Here is a 17,818-nt window from a genome sequence, read left to right on the forward strand (position 1 = left end):
TTCTGTCTTTAGTGACGGAAGATTACTGGAATAGGCCCTATATATTTTTTATCACCCATAGCCACATTTTTACAATATTTTTCAAATTTAGTATTTAAACCTAGCAATAACTTACCACCACTCTAGCAGAAAATCGGTGCCATCGACTTTAAGGTACTTTGAAGAATTTTTCCCAAACCATTTCACGGCTAAAAATTCAAACCCGATACCTTTATTTTATAGGATGTTTTTAACTCATGGTGGAGGCTATTAAAAAATGAACTTGATGCGTTATTACACGTCTTGTGAGGTAAAACGAGTTAAAGAGAGAAATCCGAAAGTTGTCTTAGAGAACTATATCGATCAAATAGTAGCAGATTTTTGTATTTTCTTGAAAAGAACTTGTATGAAACATTATATGGTACATATTCGGTAAATACTTTGAAATCTCTCAAGCCTACTTTTTGGATATCATCTGTAAATCTTTCCCTGTTTAAGTCCCCTTTTTAAAATGACTTAAAAATGTAGTTATGTTAAAGCTGCCTCCTAAAGTTTTAAGATTTGTTCGAAAACACCATTTTATAATCGAACCTCTCATACATAGAATGGAGTGTATGTTAAGTTTGTCATTCCTTTTGCATCACCTCGAAGTAATTTATATTTATGTTCAGGTAAAATCACGATTCAGGAAATCAAGATAGAGCTAGCACCAGAATAGATAGAGCTTCACAGCAATTGATATTATATTTGGTACTGAAGAATGAATATATCGATCCACGTTTATAAATAGTGTCCGCTCAAGTTCTCAGTACGTTAATACTTCCGTTTCTCAGACGGTAGTTTATCCCCTCCCTTATAACGGAACTTCCACATTTTAGGAATTTTGAAGATGGCCGATTTGGACATAAGGGACAAGTTTTCACAGGGTTATGTTTCGCCCGACCCTTGTTTCTTGTTCAGTTCGAGTTAATCTATCTTTATTTTTGATGCCAATTTTGATTAACAAAGCTAGAACAGGGAATTCTATTCTATCGTACGCCTATTAAAAGTATTTGTAGATCTATAAGGAAAACTCAGTTGTAAGGATAATTCAAAAGTCTTAAAAATCCTGGTGCATTTGCAAGTAATATATGTCTCACATTGTGGCCAATAAAAAATAAAACGAGAATAGTAATGGCCTTTGATGCAGTCTTATAGTTTCATGTATTTCGAAATTTTAGTTTATCCCAAAATATGTCAGCATACTTTTCAGAATCTCAAAGAATGTGAGTGTTTCAAACACTCCCTCAATTGTTACTAAAAACTGATAATAATCACTTATTATACAAACATACATAGTATAGTTCTACGATGGTTTTTTCTTTAGCTTTGCTCATTTTCTTTTTTCGAACTAGATTTCTATCTGACCACTAATCCGAAGTATTTTCCCTTTCAAACCATTTGCGTAGTTTTCTTGCATTTATACCTTATCTTAACACATTTTAATCTCCAAACCAAAAAAAACCTAAACCACTGTGCAATATTTCAATATTTACATTGATCTGAGTTTATCCTGATCGATGGTTTTTGACAATGCTTCCTTAATATTGAAAATGAGGACGACGGAAAAAAACGTAACGACAATTTCGTGCATAAAAACATATTTCTGTGTGCCTGTGTGTGTGTGTTTGAATGTTTGCCACCAACCAAAAAATGCCAAGGGAGTCACTTCGATAATACGTTGAAGCATTCATGCCACTTAAAAATATGGCAACAACAAACACCAACACCCTAAACGACATCAAGAGCAAAAACAGCAGGTCCTTTTTTACAAGCTCTTGAAAGGAAAGTGGAAACCGTGGGAACACATTAGATGCACATGTGCAGCACAATGGCGCACTGATACAACACCACATCCTTGAGAAAACTAGTGTCGTTGTGTGCGAGCCGCTCTAGCCGGGTGTAAGGACCGAGTGCGTTGGTGTGCGTAAATCATAAAGTGCCTGGCTGTTATATGCTTTGAATTTTGAAGGACTCTCAAGGCATGGTGTCTGCCTACGGATTACCGCTGATCAACTGTAAAGGAATACTCACCACTAGTGCTCCTCAATCAGTTGCCTTCGGTCGTGCGGCTCAAAGTGTTGCTCTGCAAGTGTTTTAGTGCAGGGCTCTTAAGAGGGATGAATGCACATTATTAAATCTCGGTGACTATGGAAAAGTGCCTTGTATTAGTCCTGCTGATCCTCTCTACAAAGTACACAAACAAATGAGGAAGACCTTAAAACGACAGCAACAACATCGCCCAAAGACACTATCTGGAAGAGTGGAATAACAACAAAGGTCCGGATAGTGGTTGTTTGTAACTCAAGTTGGTGAAAGGTTTCGAATTTCAAGGAAAGATTGTAAAATACCAACAACAATAACAGCAAACTAGTGGAAACCAAAGACGAAGGATACAAATAACGGCCACTGATCCCTCTCAAATCATCGACAACAAAAGGTTATCAGCACAAAAAAAAAAAATACTGAACTGAGCCAAATCAGCCACACATGCGCACCACTCCCTACGCACACACACACACACACACACAGACAGGCTGCATTATTTGTAAAGGATCCTTTTTCGAAAGATGGCAAATGTACGAGAGTGTGGCTGTGTGTTTATCTCGAATGCAACATCCGCATAGTCACTTCTCCGGCAATTCAATAGTTCTTCATCCCAACAATTGATTTCCAATCATTTGTGATGCCGTTGATGACGGCGTTGTTGTTGTGGTCGTTTCTTCTTTTCTTTTCATTCTTTCCAAGCACTCGGCATTCGGTCGAGAAAGTCTGACGGTATCTGAAAATCTTGTGGAATTCTAAGAAACCATTTATTTTTGAATTAAAGGCTCTTAAGACAAGAAAAGAGCTCAACACGCAGACTCCGCAACAATAACTATAACAAGAGGAAAGAAAACACATCAACAACAACTACAACTCCATAATAATAGCCCAAAGCCAAAGATGGGAAATGAATGAAATTCGTTACAAAAATGCGTCAAATTCGAAAAGGAAAAAAAAAGAGAAAAGAAACAAAAAAATCTAAGAATGAAACAAAAGAAATTTACGGCATTTATCTAAATGGGGGAAACGTAATGAACCTGACTGATGTCGGTCGGTGCCGACCCTCGGCAATACTTGTTACTGTCGATGCTTGCAGCATCAGCGGCAGGTTAACTCTTATTCTACACCGAAAGAAAGGAATGTTAGCAAAAGAGAGACGTGTCTGTGAAGGCAGGTGTTTGGCTAAAAGTTCCTACTTGCGGAATTTCAAGGGAACTGGCATGTCTGCCTGTATGTATGGGTGTGGCTTTGTAGTGGTTACACAAAGGTCAAAGATCATTTTTTGTACATGGTATTAAGCGGGTGAATTGCATTTCCTTTGTTTCCTCCCTCAACTGCTACATATTTGCAAAAACACACACACACACACACAAAAAATATCAATTAATTTTCCACTTCCAAATAATTGTTCTCCAGAACTACAGATAATCCGGTACTTATTCTGGAGATTTACAGGCAAATTGTTTTATGTTAATCTCCCAATTTATTTGTAAAGATAATTATAAAAGAATAAAAGTCTATTCATTTTTAATTCATGACATCGCACTGTTGGTGGTCTACCGGAATTAATAAATATTCAGTTAGACTGGGACCTACTGCCGAAATACCTCTACTGTTTCAAAAAAAAGATCTTTATTCCAAATTCTCTTTTTACACAACCGACCAGTCGATTGAGAAGAAAAAATATCTGCCATGGAAATAGAAAGAAATAGTATAAAAGTTAGATCTAATGTCCAAAAAATAATTTAAATGACTTGAATGTTCCAATCGATGTTTCAACAGATAAAACAGGGTTAGAAAAAAAACTGCAACAAAGTCAAACGCCATAATTTTTACATTTTTTTAAATTTTATTGAATGAAAGCAAAAAATGTCGGAAATAGCATCATATTTTAGAATAAGTTTAGATTTGTTGAATTGGTCACCTTTGGCATGAATTATGGCTATCAAACGGCCAATGAAACCGTCAAACGCTGCCCGAATGTTGCTCTGCGGTATTTTGGCCTATTCCCGGCGAAGCACTTGCTTGAGGTATTTGCTTTGGTATTTTTTAGTGTCAACCTTGCTTTCCAAAATACTCCAGACACAATAGTCCAACGGATTGGTATCCGGAGATTTTGGTGGCCATTGTGCGCTGGAAATGAAGCGAGGAACCTCATTTTTTGAGTGCGATGGTGCTGAGTCCTGTTGGAAGGTCTGCGACCAAAATGTTTGCGTGCCCTAGGCTTTAATACACCCTCCAGAATATTTTCGCGGTAATATTCGGCATTTATTCTGATGACACGGTCGATTAATACGAGCGGAGAGCGGCTGTTTGGCGACACATACCATCACCATGGCCGGCGATTGAGTTCTTGTGGCGAACCGAAGGTGCAATTTTTTCGCCACTGCAACGCGGGTTTCGATCAGTTCGCATCTTTACTTTTCGAACTATTTCTGCTGATTTTGCTGTTTTCTTCCGTCCACTTCCTTGACGTCGGGCTACGCTACCAGTATCACGGTAACGAGCGATGGTACGAGACACAAAAGATTTATTCACATTTAAATGCTGGAGTGCTCTAACGATAGCCACTTGTGGTTTTCCAGCCAAATATAAAGAAATCATTCTATCACGCTTGAATTCCATCACGAATAACTTTTTTTCTGGAAAATTCTCACCAAAATGCTTTTGTAGGCTTGTAAACAATATAATTATCTGTCACTGGAATAATTTTAACATCTGTCGGACGAGTGCCTAAGGAATGACAGCAGTTGAAGTTGGTTGCTGTTTTTCCATCTCACCCTGTTTAGATATAAGTCCAAGATTTCTTATAGACCTCATACTAAACCTCGCGATTTTTTTCCGAATTGTTTCAAATTTTGTATTTTGAGGTCGTAAAGGGATATTGTGTAACCGAATTCTTTTAAAATTGATATTTCGAGTCCACAATAGGCACCGCCTTCTCTGCTAAATAATTGCCCATACATGTCTTACGTTTCGAATATTCAACATTTTAAATATTTCAAAGACCATTCCAGAAACTTTTGAAATTTTGCTAGTTCCTTCCGAATGATGGAGGGTATTAAGAGTTCGGTTCGGTCGAACATAGCTATTTTTTATAGATTGTTTTTTATGCAACTATATTAAGTTTAATGGCTAAATATCCAAGATTTTGACCTCTTTACCCTAAATATGATAATGTGATAGTGTGGAGTAGGCATCTGAAGAAATTGGCTGATATTCCCCATCTCTGAACTTAATCTACATTTTGTAAAATCTTACACATCAGACAGAGAGCTAAAATTATAAACCTTAAGTATCTCACAGGAAGCGAAGGTAGTGTCCGATTTCGTTCAAACTTGTCATATCGTATTGTATAGCTCGGTTAGATTGAAATATAGAGAATTTAGGACCACTGCTTCTGGAAACCCCCTAGAAAGGGTCGAAAATGAGATTCACCGATCCTTTTCATCATCCCACATTTAATTATGGGATATATCGGTCCTTCGCTTCAGGTAACTTCTTTATAAAGGGTCGTCATTTTATAAAACATTTGATTGGAAATTTAAATTGAAACTGTGATACGGTATCACAGCCGGAAGTTAGTGGACTCATATTGAACATTTTCCACAAAGGAGGTTAAGATCGTCTGGGAACCTGAAACTACAACTTACTTGGATTGGAAATCTTATATTTTCGCAGAAAATTTTTGACAAGAAAACAAATTACCATTTAATTTAGCATAAATTATTAAATACTTTAAAATGATAAATCCCTAAATATTGAGCTTTCGGATATTGTTTTATGGATGTTATATTTAAACCTTAACCGATTAAAGGATGTACGTAGGAGGATGTATGTACCACTTTGTCATCAAACCTTTTTCTGGGCATTGTTACTATTGCCGACTTCTGGTCCTCTGACTTTATGGTTAAAACAATAACGAACTGTCTTATCTTGCTCAAGAGATACATTTAAGAGTTATAGCATCGCATCAACTTTACCACTCCCAATAAATTCACAAACCCGTCTCCCAAAAGCTAATATTGTCGTCTCAACAATGTACAATTTGAAAAAAATTCTATTGTAATATTTCTTCACACCGTTATTATTAAAAGGTGTTGAAAATGTAACACTCAGAATGGTGATGTTCGATATCAATTTTATTTCGATGCCATATCGAAAAAGAAAAGCATCTCTTCAAAGGTTCTCGGAAAAAGAAAACAAAGTAACGAATAATCAAATCTTTTCAATTTCCAATGAGAATGTAATTTATTGATTTTATTGTCATCTGAAAAAACACCAAATCCCATTTGACATTTTCCCTCAATAGATAGACACAGAAGAAGAAAGAGATAAAATTGAGGCATGGTTTGTTGTTTCGGTTTTGATTTTTCTCTCTCTCTCTCTCCACGTTTGGGTGATGGAGTTGGACTTACCGTTTAATCTTTACAAGAGATTACAACTGTTACAAAATACTTTCGTCTTCTGTGGCACGTAGCTGCCGCCGACGACGACGAGACAGATAGGCAGTAAGTCACAAGACTGGGTTGGGTGCCCGGTGTCTCCTCCCAGCGTAGAATGTTGTAATATTATGTTGCATAGATTTAATGTGGTATCGTTTTTGGGAAAAGTCTCCCCTACTCCCATACCCTACCCTTCATCCAGATTACGTCAATGGGGATAAGACAAGATAGAAAAACAACGACAGGAAAATTTTGAACAATGCTTCAAAGTAGATGGAAAATATTGCCGTCATTCTCATATTTTCGTTATTGTTGTTGGCAGCATCACTACTTTTCTTCCATTTGAAGATGATCTGCATTGGCATTCATCCACCGCGCCAGTGGATGATCATTATGACCATTGTCATCATTTGTCTACGTTGCCGTTGATGCGGTTTAGACGAGCATGGCAGAGAGCACAATTGCAACCAGTTATTGGTTGGAGATCAGTAGGCTACTAGGCTGGCGTGCCACAAAAGCCAACAGACAGACGACAAACGAAAAAGAAATGCATATCGCCCAACATCCCAGCAACTGAGCCACCATCCAACCGACCAAACTGCCAACCAACCAGCCAGTCAGCCATCCAGCTAGTCAGTCAGTCAACCACCAAACTTACCAAACATAGATATGTAGGTATTCACTTCCATAGTAAAATGCACTTACTAACATAGATACGGTTGTGATGATATGAGAAATGCACAATGGCATAAAATTAGGCAAAATATTATTTTAATTTAAAAAAAATGTTAAACAAATTTTGATAAAAAGATCATTTTGCGATTGTTATTCAAAATACAGGCGGCATTATGTTTAGCCATTAAAAGCTACAAAAATGGGTGATATTTATTATTTACAAAGGCAGTGAATATTCGTAGAATCTGATATTTTACGAGGAAGTTCTTATGCCAGTTTTACTAAAAATTAGCCGACTTTTTTGTCAAAAGAAGATTTTGGAACTCACGTTGTTATACCCTACAACACTATTTGTCGAGGTATCATAATTTTGATTGGGCAAAAAATTATGTAACACCTCGGAATATTGGTCACCGATATAGGAAAATATATATGGATATCCCTATCTCGCCGAGCTGATTCAATCTAGCTATGTATGTCCGTTCGTCTGTCCATATTAATTTGTAATAAAGCTACAGATCGTAATTATGATCCGATCCTCACGAAATTGAAAATGGAGGAGTTAGAGTTTAGGGATGGGCAGAAGCCTACCAATTTGGACCGTCATCGGAGAATATTTAGCGTATAACTAACCCATAAAATAAGATACACACATCTCCACTAAGCGGCTGATATTCGTAATTCCTGCCAATTAGAAGGACATTTCTGACCATTATAGTGATGCTGATATCCAGGATATCGGATATATAGCAAAATAGGTACAATATACATGGTAAGATGAAAAAACTGCAACCAAATTCAGACTGCTGTCATTTCTAAGCCACTCGTCCGAAAGCTGTTAAAATTATTCCAGTGACAGCTAATTATATTGTTTACAAGCGTACGAAAACATTTTGGTGAGAATATTCCAAAAATAAGTTATTCCCGATTGAATTCACGCGTGATAGTGCGACTTCTTCATATTTGGCTGGAAAACCACAAGTGGCTATCGTTAGAGCACTCCAGCATTTAAATGTGAATAAATCGTTTGTGTCTCGTACCATCGCTCGTTACCGTAATACTGGTAGTGTAGCCCGAAAACAGCAACATCAGCAGAAATGGAAAGTGAAGAAGCGACTTGATCGAAACCCGCGTCGCAGTGGGTTGCTCATGAGCTGAACATATCGCATTATTCCATTCAGCAAATATGGAAAAATGAGCTCGGGGTAAAGCCATTAAAATTCCAAAATGTGCAAGTGCAAGAACTTACATCGCAACAGAAAGAAAATAGACTCAAAAGAGCTAAAGAGTTGCTTCGCTTGGCCGAAAGTGGTGAACTGCCGAATTTGGTTTTCCCCGATGAGAAAACAGTCGTTGTCCAGCAGCTTGTAAACAAACAAAATGATCGTGTTTACTTGCCAAAGAGGTCAGCTGAAAATGTGCACCTTCGGTTGGCCACCGGCCACCAGAACTCAAGCGCCGGCCATGGTGATGGTATGGGCCGTCATAACAGCCGATGGTCGCTCTGCGTTCGTATTAATCAGAATAAATGCCGAATATTATCGCGAAAATATTCTGGAGGTTGTATTAAAGCCTTGGACACGCAAACATTTTGGCCGCAGACCTTGGACATTCCAACAGGACTCAACACCATCGCACTCAGTAAGCGCCACCCAAAAATGGTTACAAAATGATGTTCCTCGCTTCATTTCCAGACCACAATGGCAACCATCTCCGGATACCAATCCGTTGGACTATTGTGTCTGGAGAATTTTGGGAAGCAAGGTTGGCACTAAAAAATATCAAAGAGTCGATCACCTCAAGCAAGCGCTTCGCCGGGAATGGCCCAAAATACCACAGAGCAACATTCAAGCAGCGTGTGACGGTTTCATTGACCGTTTGAAGGGCATAATTGAACAAATCTAAACATATTCTAAAATTTGATGCTATTTCCGATATTTTTTGCTTTCATTCAATATAATTTAAAAAAATGTAAAAATTATGGCGTTAGACTTTGTTGTACCAAATATACTACTAAAGTACTAAACTTTTCGTGCACTTGTAGTGCACATTTTTAAAACCACCTCTCCACCACAAACCTATCACCATCAGTAACCCCAAACCACCTGCATATATCAAAGTTACTTTTCAACCTTGATTCTCATACCAAATTTCAAGTTTTTAGCTCTACCCGTGCACATAATAACAAATGGTACCATTTTAGAAGATAAGTACCATTTTAGAACCTTTCTTTATGTTAACCTTCGAATTTCCAAAATCCTTTGGTACACTCATTCCAAAGTTCAAAATTATAGCTAATTCCATTTATCCAACACAAGGTATTAAATTTCTAGTTATCACATGCCTACGCACTAAGACTGACCCTAAGAAAATCAATGATCCGCAGGTTTCGCCGATTCATATACGGACGGAAAGTCCTAAACGACTTTTAAAAACGTTCACAATTTTTATGCAGCCGAAAGGTCAGGAAGGCCTTGAAAAAAATCTTTAGAAAATAATCAGTTATTACCCCTTTTTAAATAATCTATAATTTTTACTTTTCCTGAAAAATCTGCAATCTTGAGGGCTAATCTTAAAAAACTTTAAAAAATAAAAATAATTGTTTAAAAAATCGGCCATTCTTGGTCCGAAAGCTTTTAATTTTTGTATCCCTTTAAAAATATTTTAACAGCCGGATTTTGTCATAATGGTCTTGAAATATACTTCGAAATACAAACTTACCGTAAAGTATTGAAGAACATTTATTTCCAATCATTTTTGCCTAGTATCCTAGTATCTTCGCCCTGGCCAATAACATTCCTATATTCGAAATTATAACCTTCGTCTCATTGTGCACTTGCCAGTCCGGACTATTAAAGCTGGCAAAGCAACACCTTAAATAACATAACTAACATACATATCTACATTCGACGTAACCCATGATATACAATAACGGCGTCGGCAGCAGCGTTATGTGGTGGAAAACTAAAACTGGGAAACTATTTTTTCTTTCTTTCCTTTATTTTGTTGCTTTTTGTTTTTGTTGTTTGTGATTTGGTTTCAGCTATTTTTCTTCAGACAAAACAACGGCAAAAAAACAGCTAAAAGCCGCCGTCGTCGTCGTCTGTCTGTGTGCGCCAGTGTTTATCCGTATGTCTGTCCGATATTATTATTTAACATCGACAACAAACGTACCGAATGTCTATGTAATACCCACCACTTGCATTCATTGTAACCGTTTTTTCCGTCTTTATGTTCGGTTCCTACATTTCACATGTTCGCAAGCGCTAAATTCGCAAAGTAAGCCAAGCTATTGGCCGTTGGCTGGTGCATTCAGCGTGTGCGCATGCTTTCTGCAATGCGATGCCAGGCCAGGCCATGCTGCCACTCAGATGCCTGGAATGTAAAGTGTTCCAGCGACCGATTGACCGACCAACCAAACGCCGTTCGATCAATCGATCCATGTTATAAAATTATTCATTTGCAAACACATCCTCTCTTTCTGGTATTCACGAATTTGTTGTTTGGCTGCTCGCAAACAAAGCTGTTGATTTAATTCTCATTGAGCAATACTGATACACACCCCACCCCCCGCCTATGCACATGAGAATCCCCTCATCCGTTAATGTTTGCTTTTCATTTTTATTTTCCTCTTTCTTGCTACTTTCACCTTCCACGTAATCCATCCTTATGTCGGTCGATCGGTTGGTTGGTTGGTAGGTTGACTTACTGCCTGGCTGGCTGACTGACTGGCTAGTGGTTATATGCTAACTTACGTACGATGGATAAGTATTATGCAGTCATTTCGCTGGCTATACCCAAGCGACTCTTATGCAAAAGCCGATCATATTATTTTGTTATATCAAATTGTTTTTGCAAACGTTGTTTCTGGGTCTTGAGACCAAAAGAAATTACAAGATTCAATGTAATTTTTATAGAATATACCGCACAGAATATTTAAAAGTATTCCGAAAATTTTTGTTATTTTTCATTTTAATATATCCTTATAGCATTTGATATATCAGCCGTCACCGTTCGTCCCTTTTTCGGTGAAATAATTCGAAACTTCCTTCCTTTCAAGTTCAACTGGTATACGACATGCACCGTTTTGCAAAAAGTACGTTTAAAAATTAATTTTATAACCGAAAGACAAGTCTTAGCCAAGACTTAGTCTTAGCCTTTCCTATCGCTTAATAAAAATGTTTTGGCCTTTGACCTCGTTTAGTATATTTTATACCCATAATGTACGACCCCCCAAAATCCCCATTTCACTTCGGTTAAACCACGGACTTACTTTAAGGTTCCAGTTTTTCCGGTCATTTTTTTGTTACTAAGAAGTGTCAGGTTCGTACGAAGATTAGGCGCCGAGCCTCACCAAAATGGTTACTGTTATGGCATTTTTTGAAGCAACAGACCCCAACTTCGATATAGTTTCCAAAGGCCGTACATCCCTGAAAAGTACGGATTTCAAAATACAGTCTTATATCACCCCACCTCAACAATATGAGATCAGAACGAGCTGAACATGACCTGGGAACGTAATATAAGCTTAATTTGTTATAAATGTACGGACTTTGTTGAAAGTGTAAGAATCCCAGTAAACATGAAACGTATTAACCACGAGAGCTTACTTGATCTTTGAGCTTTCTTATCGCAAGGAGCTTTCTCAGCACAGAGTCGGGAGAGAAGCACATTGAGCCTTTTCAGCGCAAGGAGATTACCTGTATACTTCACCCTAAAATGACCTATAATTAGCCGAAGCAAAAGTTCCGCTAATAGGACAAGACTACAAGGCGCTTACAGTTAGCTCTAAAATGAACTGTGAGGTCGGTTGGGTGTTTTCTCAGAGAAATCAGACATATCATGAACATAAATCTCGGTTTCGGAGATAAGATCAGCCAGAAGCATTGAAAATGCTATCAATTCCAGTTAGGTGTGGTTTATGGAATACTGGAATTATCAGACCATACTTCTTTAAATAGGCAGCGAATCGTTCTACAACTGTGAATGCTTACCCTACCGTGAGATAATTTAGAACTTTTTTGTCGAAAAATTCAAGGTCTTGACATGTGGCTTCAACAAGACGGCGAGGTCTGCGAACATTTTATTTCAGGTTTGGGACAAGTCAGTTGGCCCCCTAGATCGTATGACTTATTGCCCTTAGACTATTTTTTGACGATCCCGATTCAATTGGAATATTGAAAGATAACATATACCAGCCGAAATATTGAAAGAGCATGCCAAAGTTGGTAGGATGAAATAATCTTCAAAATAAAGTTTTCTTTTTGAAAAAATTCCTAAAGCCCTCAAAAAATAACCCTTTATTTTTCGAATTCGTCAGAGCTGTATTTTCCTCTAACTCTAGTTTCTACACCCCGATGCAATAAATAATGGATTATGCATAGAATGACGTTCTGAGTCGATTTATTAATGTCCGTCCAGCCTTCTGTGTGTCCATGTACTTTGTAATTGGTGGTAATGGGCTCAGATTAATACATAGTTCCCACATACAGGGTGTGATACAAAAACTGTATCAAAGTCAAACGCCATAATTTTTACATTTTTTAAATGTTATTGAATGAAGCAAAAAATGTCGGAAATAGCATCAAATTTTAGAATAAGTTTAGATTTGTTGTAATTGGTCACCTTTTGGAACGAATTATGGTCTTCAAACGGTCAATGTAACCGTCACACGCTGCCCGAATCTTGCCTTGCGGTATTTTGGCACATCCCGGCGAAGCGCTTGCTTGAGGTGATCAACACTTTGGTATTTTTTAGTGCCAACCTTGCTTTCCAAAATACTCCAGACCCAATAGTCCAACGGATTAGTATCCGGAGATTTTGCTGGACATTGTGGTCTGGAAATGAAGCGATGAACCTCATTTTGTAACCATTCTCGGGTGGCGTGTGCTGAGTGCGATGGTGCTGAGTCCCGTTGGAATGTCCAAGATCTGCGGCCAAAATGATTGCGTGCCCAAGGCTTTCATACAGCCTCCTGAATATTTTCGCGATAATATTCGGTATTTATTCGATTAATACGAGCGGAGTGCGACCATAGGCTTTTATGGCGGCCCACACCATCACCATGGCCGGCGCTTGAATTCTAGTGACCTCTTTGGCAACTAAACGCCATAATTTAGCTTGTTTACAAACTGCTGGATAACGAATGTTTTCTCATCGGAGAAAACCAAATTCGGCAGTTCACCATTTTCGGCCAAGCGAAGCAATTCTTTAGCTCTTTTGAGTCTATTTTCTTTCTTTTGCGGTGTAAGTTCTTGCACTTTTTGGAATTTCAATGGCTTTACCCTGAGCTCATTTTTCAATATTTGCCAAATGGAATATTGCGATATGTTCAGCTCACGAGCAATTTTTCGGCCACTGCGACGCGGGTTTCGATCAAGTCGTTTCATTACTTTTCGAACCATTTCTGCTGATGTTGCTATTTTCTTCCGTCCAGCTTAGAAATGACAGCAGTCTGATGTTGGTTGCAGTTTGTTCAACTCACTCTGTATATCTGCGAATCCTTCTGGTACCTCACACACAAAAAGGTCACAATTATCAATACTTTTATCTGTCATATCTTGCGAAACAAGTCCGCGATTCTTTACAACTTGAAATATCTAAATATTTCTCTCAACAATATTCTTGAGATAAATATGAAATTTATGATTTCGCCTAAAATTGAATTCATATGTTCGATGTTTAGGTCCGAAACGAATTGGACAGTATTAGTCCATTTCTTCGGAACCCACTCCATAAATGGAAGTCAAAATAAATTTTAATAATCGAACATTGCTTGAGGGTATACATCTCTCCGCAAAACGGAACGACGGATACTTTTTAACATGTTTTTATTTTGAGTTAAAACCGGTGCTATACAGTGCAGCCATTTTTAGTATTCTTGTTATTTTAAGACATACAGCTGGACACATTAGATGACCAAAAACGCTGACCTTTAAAATGTGATTATAACGCAGACTTTTCCCATGTGAAAATCTAAAATTTTGAGTGGAATTCTTTTTAATTACAGCGAATTGCATTCAAAGGTCACCATATAGAGACGCTGAAAATTACCCCCATGTCCCTGATGCTGCGCTAAATAGACAATGAGTAGGTAGTCTAGGAATTACTCCATTCCATCAGCATAGCCATCATAATTATCATCACATCATAGTCATCATTCACATCAACAGCCACATTAGAGCTGTTCATACTTCCACATTCTCAGCGTCTGTAATGAGACGCTACTCACGTCTGGCGAGGATGCCGAAGAAAGCCCCGACTGACGACCATAAGTGGCGGTGCCACAACCTGCAGTTATCGGTTGGCAGCAACAACGGCAGCACATTTGCAGCAAAAGCCGCAAGAACCGTGCTACATGCAAACCGCCAAACAACCAGCCGCCTCGCCACTGACTGTCTGCCTGCCTGCCAGCCAGCGAAAAGTACTTTTGACTCGAGATAAGAAAATGTACGAATGTATGGCTGTATGTTTGTTAAGAAGAAAATGCGTTTGTTTATTTCATTTCATGGAGCAGTACTCCATCCATGTATGCTCCAATCCATCCAATCATCCATCCATCTGTACTCCACACGTTTGCATATGTTTCTGCTGCAGCACTCATACTCACACAAATGAGGTAATGGCTAGCGGTGGTGGTGGCGGTGCATCCCAATCACCAACCCGTTTAGATGAAAAACGTAAAAAATCAAACAAGAAATACGAAAAAGAGGAAGACGAAGAAACATCTATGCGAATAGCCTGATTTATCCACTTCGCCATGCTAAACTCGCCTGCCTAGCTACCCAGCCCTGCAACATTCACCACAAGGACGGACAGCAGAAAAAATCGGCGGCGTTGTAATAACAAATCTGCTGAGGACCATGTTTACAACAACAGCAAGAAAGCTTCGTAAATCGGCACTGTGAGAAGAACATGCAGTAACAGCAACATCAGTCAGATGCAGCCGAAGAAGATGGCGATGATGACGACAAAGAAGACTTGCAAACGAGAAATTAAATAAAAAAAGCGACGACCAACCCGAAAAATAAAAAACCATACGGAAGTGAACCAGCAGAAGTCAGAAGCTAAAACCATCGCCATAATCATCGTCATCGCCGTCATTGTGGAACAATTTCCTTACAACATTTAGTGTTGTTGTAATTGATTGAACGAGGAGCGTTTGGAGGGAAGGGGAATATTGAAAGGATGCAATGGAGTCTCAAATATTTTGAAAACAAATTAAAATACAAATGATCAAAGAGAAACAAAGCGGGAGAGCGTTGAGTGCCACCACAAATAAGATTGTCGTTTTTGAACACTCAGTCGAATTGCTACAGATTCGACTGTCTACCTGGGGCACCCGATAGGCAGTATTCAATTTAATCCCTACACATCACATCCTATAATTTGTCCAAACTTAGATTACGTTGGAAGATGGTAGTACTGGCCACTTTTTCCACATCTGTTACCCTTACCGATGGTACATAGTATTCGAGATCCAGAGTTCAAACTTGGCAAATCGTTTTAATTTTTCCAATATTTTTATCAACACCACCTGTAGGGCAAAAATATGCCAAGTTTTCCTCTCCTTCCGGAACCACCACAAAAATTCAAAATTAAAAATATAAATCTCAAATAAATTTTATGCTGGTATAAAAGCAGTAAGTTTTGGCCGGGCCGATCTTTGAATACCCCCCACCATTTGGATAGAATTTGGAAATTTTCAAAAAAAAATCAAATACGTTGAGTACTCTGTTAAATCTTAAAAAAAACAATGTAGCTATTATATTGGAAAACGTTATATACGAAAACGTGGAACTGCATAGGCAACTTTTATATTCAAATACGAAACTTGAAAAATAAATATAGGTAAAATCATCAAAATACCGAATATAGGGAGCTAACGTTATAACGGGGACCTGCATAGAAAAATTTCTGCCACAGGCTGTAGTATCCAGTACTGACTTAAAATACCAAATTTGAAACATTTCCGGCGAATTATTTAGCTAAAATCATCAAAATACTAAATATCGGGAGGTACCGTTATATCACGCTATACGAAGACGTGGACCTGCCCAGACAATTTTCTGTCATAGGCTGTAGTACCTATTAGGAACTTCAAATACGAAATTGCAAACAATTTCGGTGAATGTTATACATAAAATTGTCAAAATATGGAATATTTAGAGGTACTGATATATGGGGTCTATACAAAGACCTGCACCTGCATAGACAATTTTCTGGCATAGACTGTAGTTCCCATTTCGAACTGTAAATATGAAATTTGAAACAACTCCGGTGAATAATGTCCCTAAAATCGTCAAAATATCGAATATCGGGGGGTATCGTTGTAAATGGTCTATACGATATCGTGGACCTATATAAACATTTCTCTTCCAGGGGGTAAAGTTCTCAGAAGGAATTCCTTTCATAGATTTCATACATTTAAATTGAAAAATTTAGCTAAAATCGTCAAAATAGCGAATATGGGGGATACCGTTATATTGAGGCTATACGATATCGTGGACTGATATAGCCCATCTTCGTGGAGATAAAAGGCTGATCTGTACAAAATTTTAGCTTCTTATCTTTATTCGTTTTGACTCTAGAGTGATCACAACAGGCGGACGGCTTTTTTTTTCGCTGATTAAGAATGTATATACTTTGTTTTTTCTAAAATTATTATTTCGATAAGTTACAAACGGAATGACGAACTTAATATACCCTCCATACTCTGTATGGTAGAGGGTATAAAAAGAGTTTAAAAGATCACAACTTATATTAAATGCGAATTTCCTCACCAAATCTCTTCAAACGATTCACATTGTCCATGTCAACACTATATCTAGATCGAAGATGGATATGAGATTTGACAAAACCATTTCAATACGGCAGGCCTACATTCCAACCGTAAATGCCATGCCAATTTTCTACAGCTTTGTTATATTGAGTAACGTTAAACACTTTTTGTTTACTTATTGTTCAAAATTTAAAAACAACTATAGCAAATTACACGCTTTACCCAATACCAAACTTAGTACTATTTAGTACGTTTCGTAGATAATAGTACATATTTCCAAAACCAACTCCATATATCACTTCCAGATACCAATATCAAATTTCGGCATTCCAGCTCCATCTCTTCACCCAATACCACATTTGGTACCATCTAGTATTTTTCGTACAAATGTAGGACGCATTTCAAAACCACCGCCAAATCCCAAACACAAATACTTTTAGTAATCTAAATATCAAATTTCCGAATTTTATCCATATCCTTCGCCTAATACCAAATATAGTACCATTGAGTACTTTTCTACAATTATAGTACACATTTCCGAAACTAGCTTCATATGTCGAGGCTATGCAGGAACAGCGACCCTAATACCAAATTTCAGATTTCAGTCATTATCTGCGCATCCAATACCAGATTATACCAAATACAGTACTATTTAGTATTTTTTGTGCACTTGTAGGACACATCTTCCAAATATCCAACAATTTAAATTGTACCAAATTTAGTATCATTTCGTACACATAAATACGAATTTCCAAAACTAGATACATGCCTCAGTCCTACAATGCAATAGTAATTTTATTTCCAAATTTCAGCATTCCAGCTCTATCGGCTCACGCAAATCGAAATTGTACCC

Source organism: Musca domestica, unplaced genomic scaffold (genome assembly GCF_030504385.1).
Source record: "Musca domestica strain aabys unplaced genomic scaffold, Musca_domestica.polishedcontigs.V.1.1 19, whole genome shotgun sequence".
Taxonomy (NCBI): Eukaryota; Metazoa; Arthropoda; class Insecta; order Diptera; family Muscidae; genus Musca; species Musca domestica.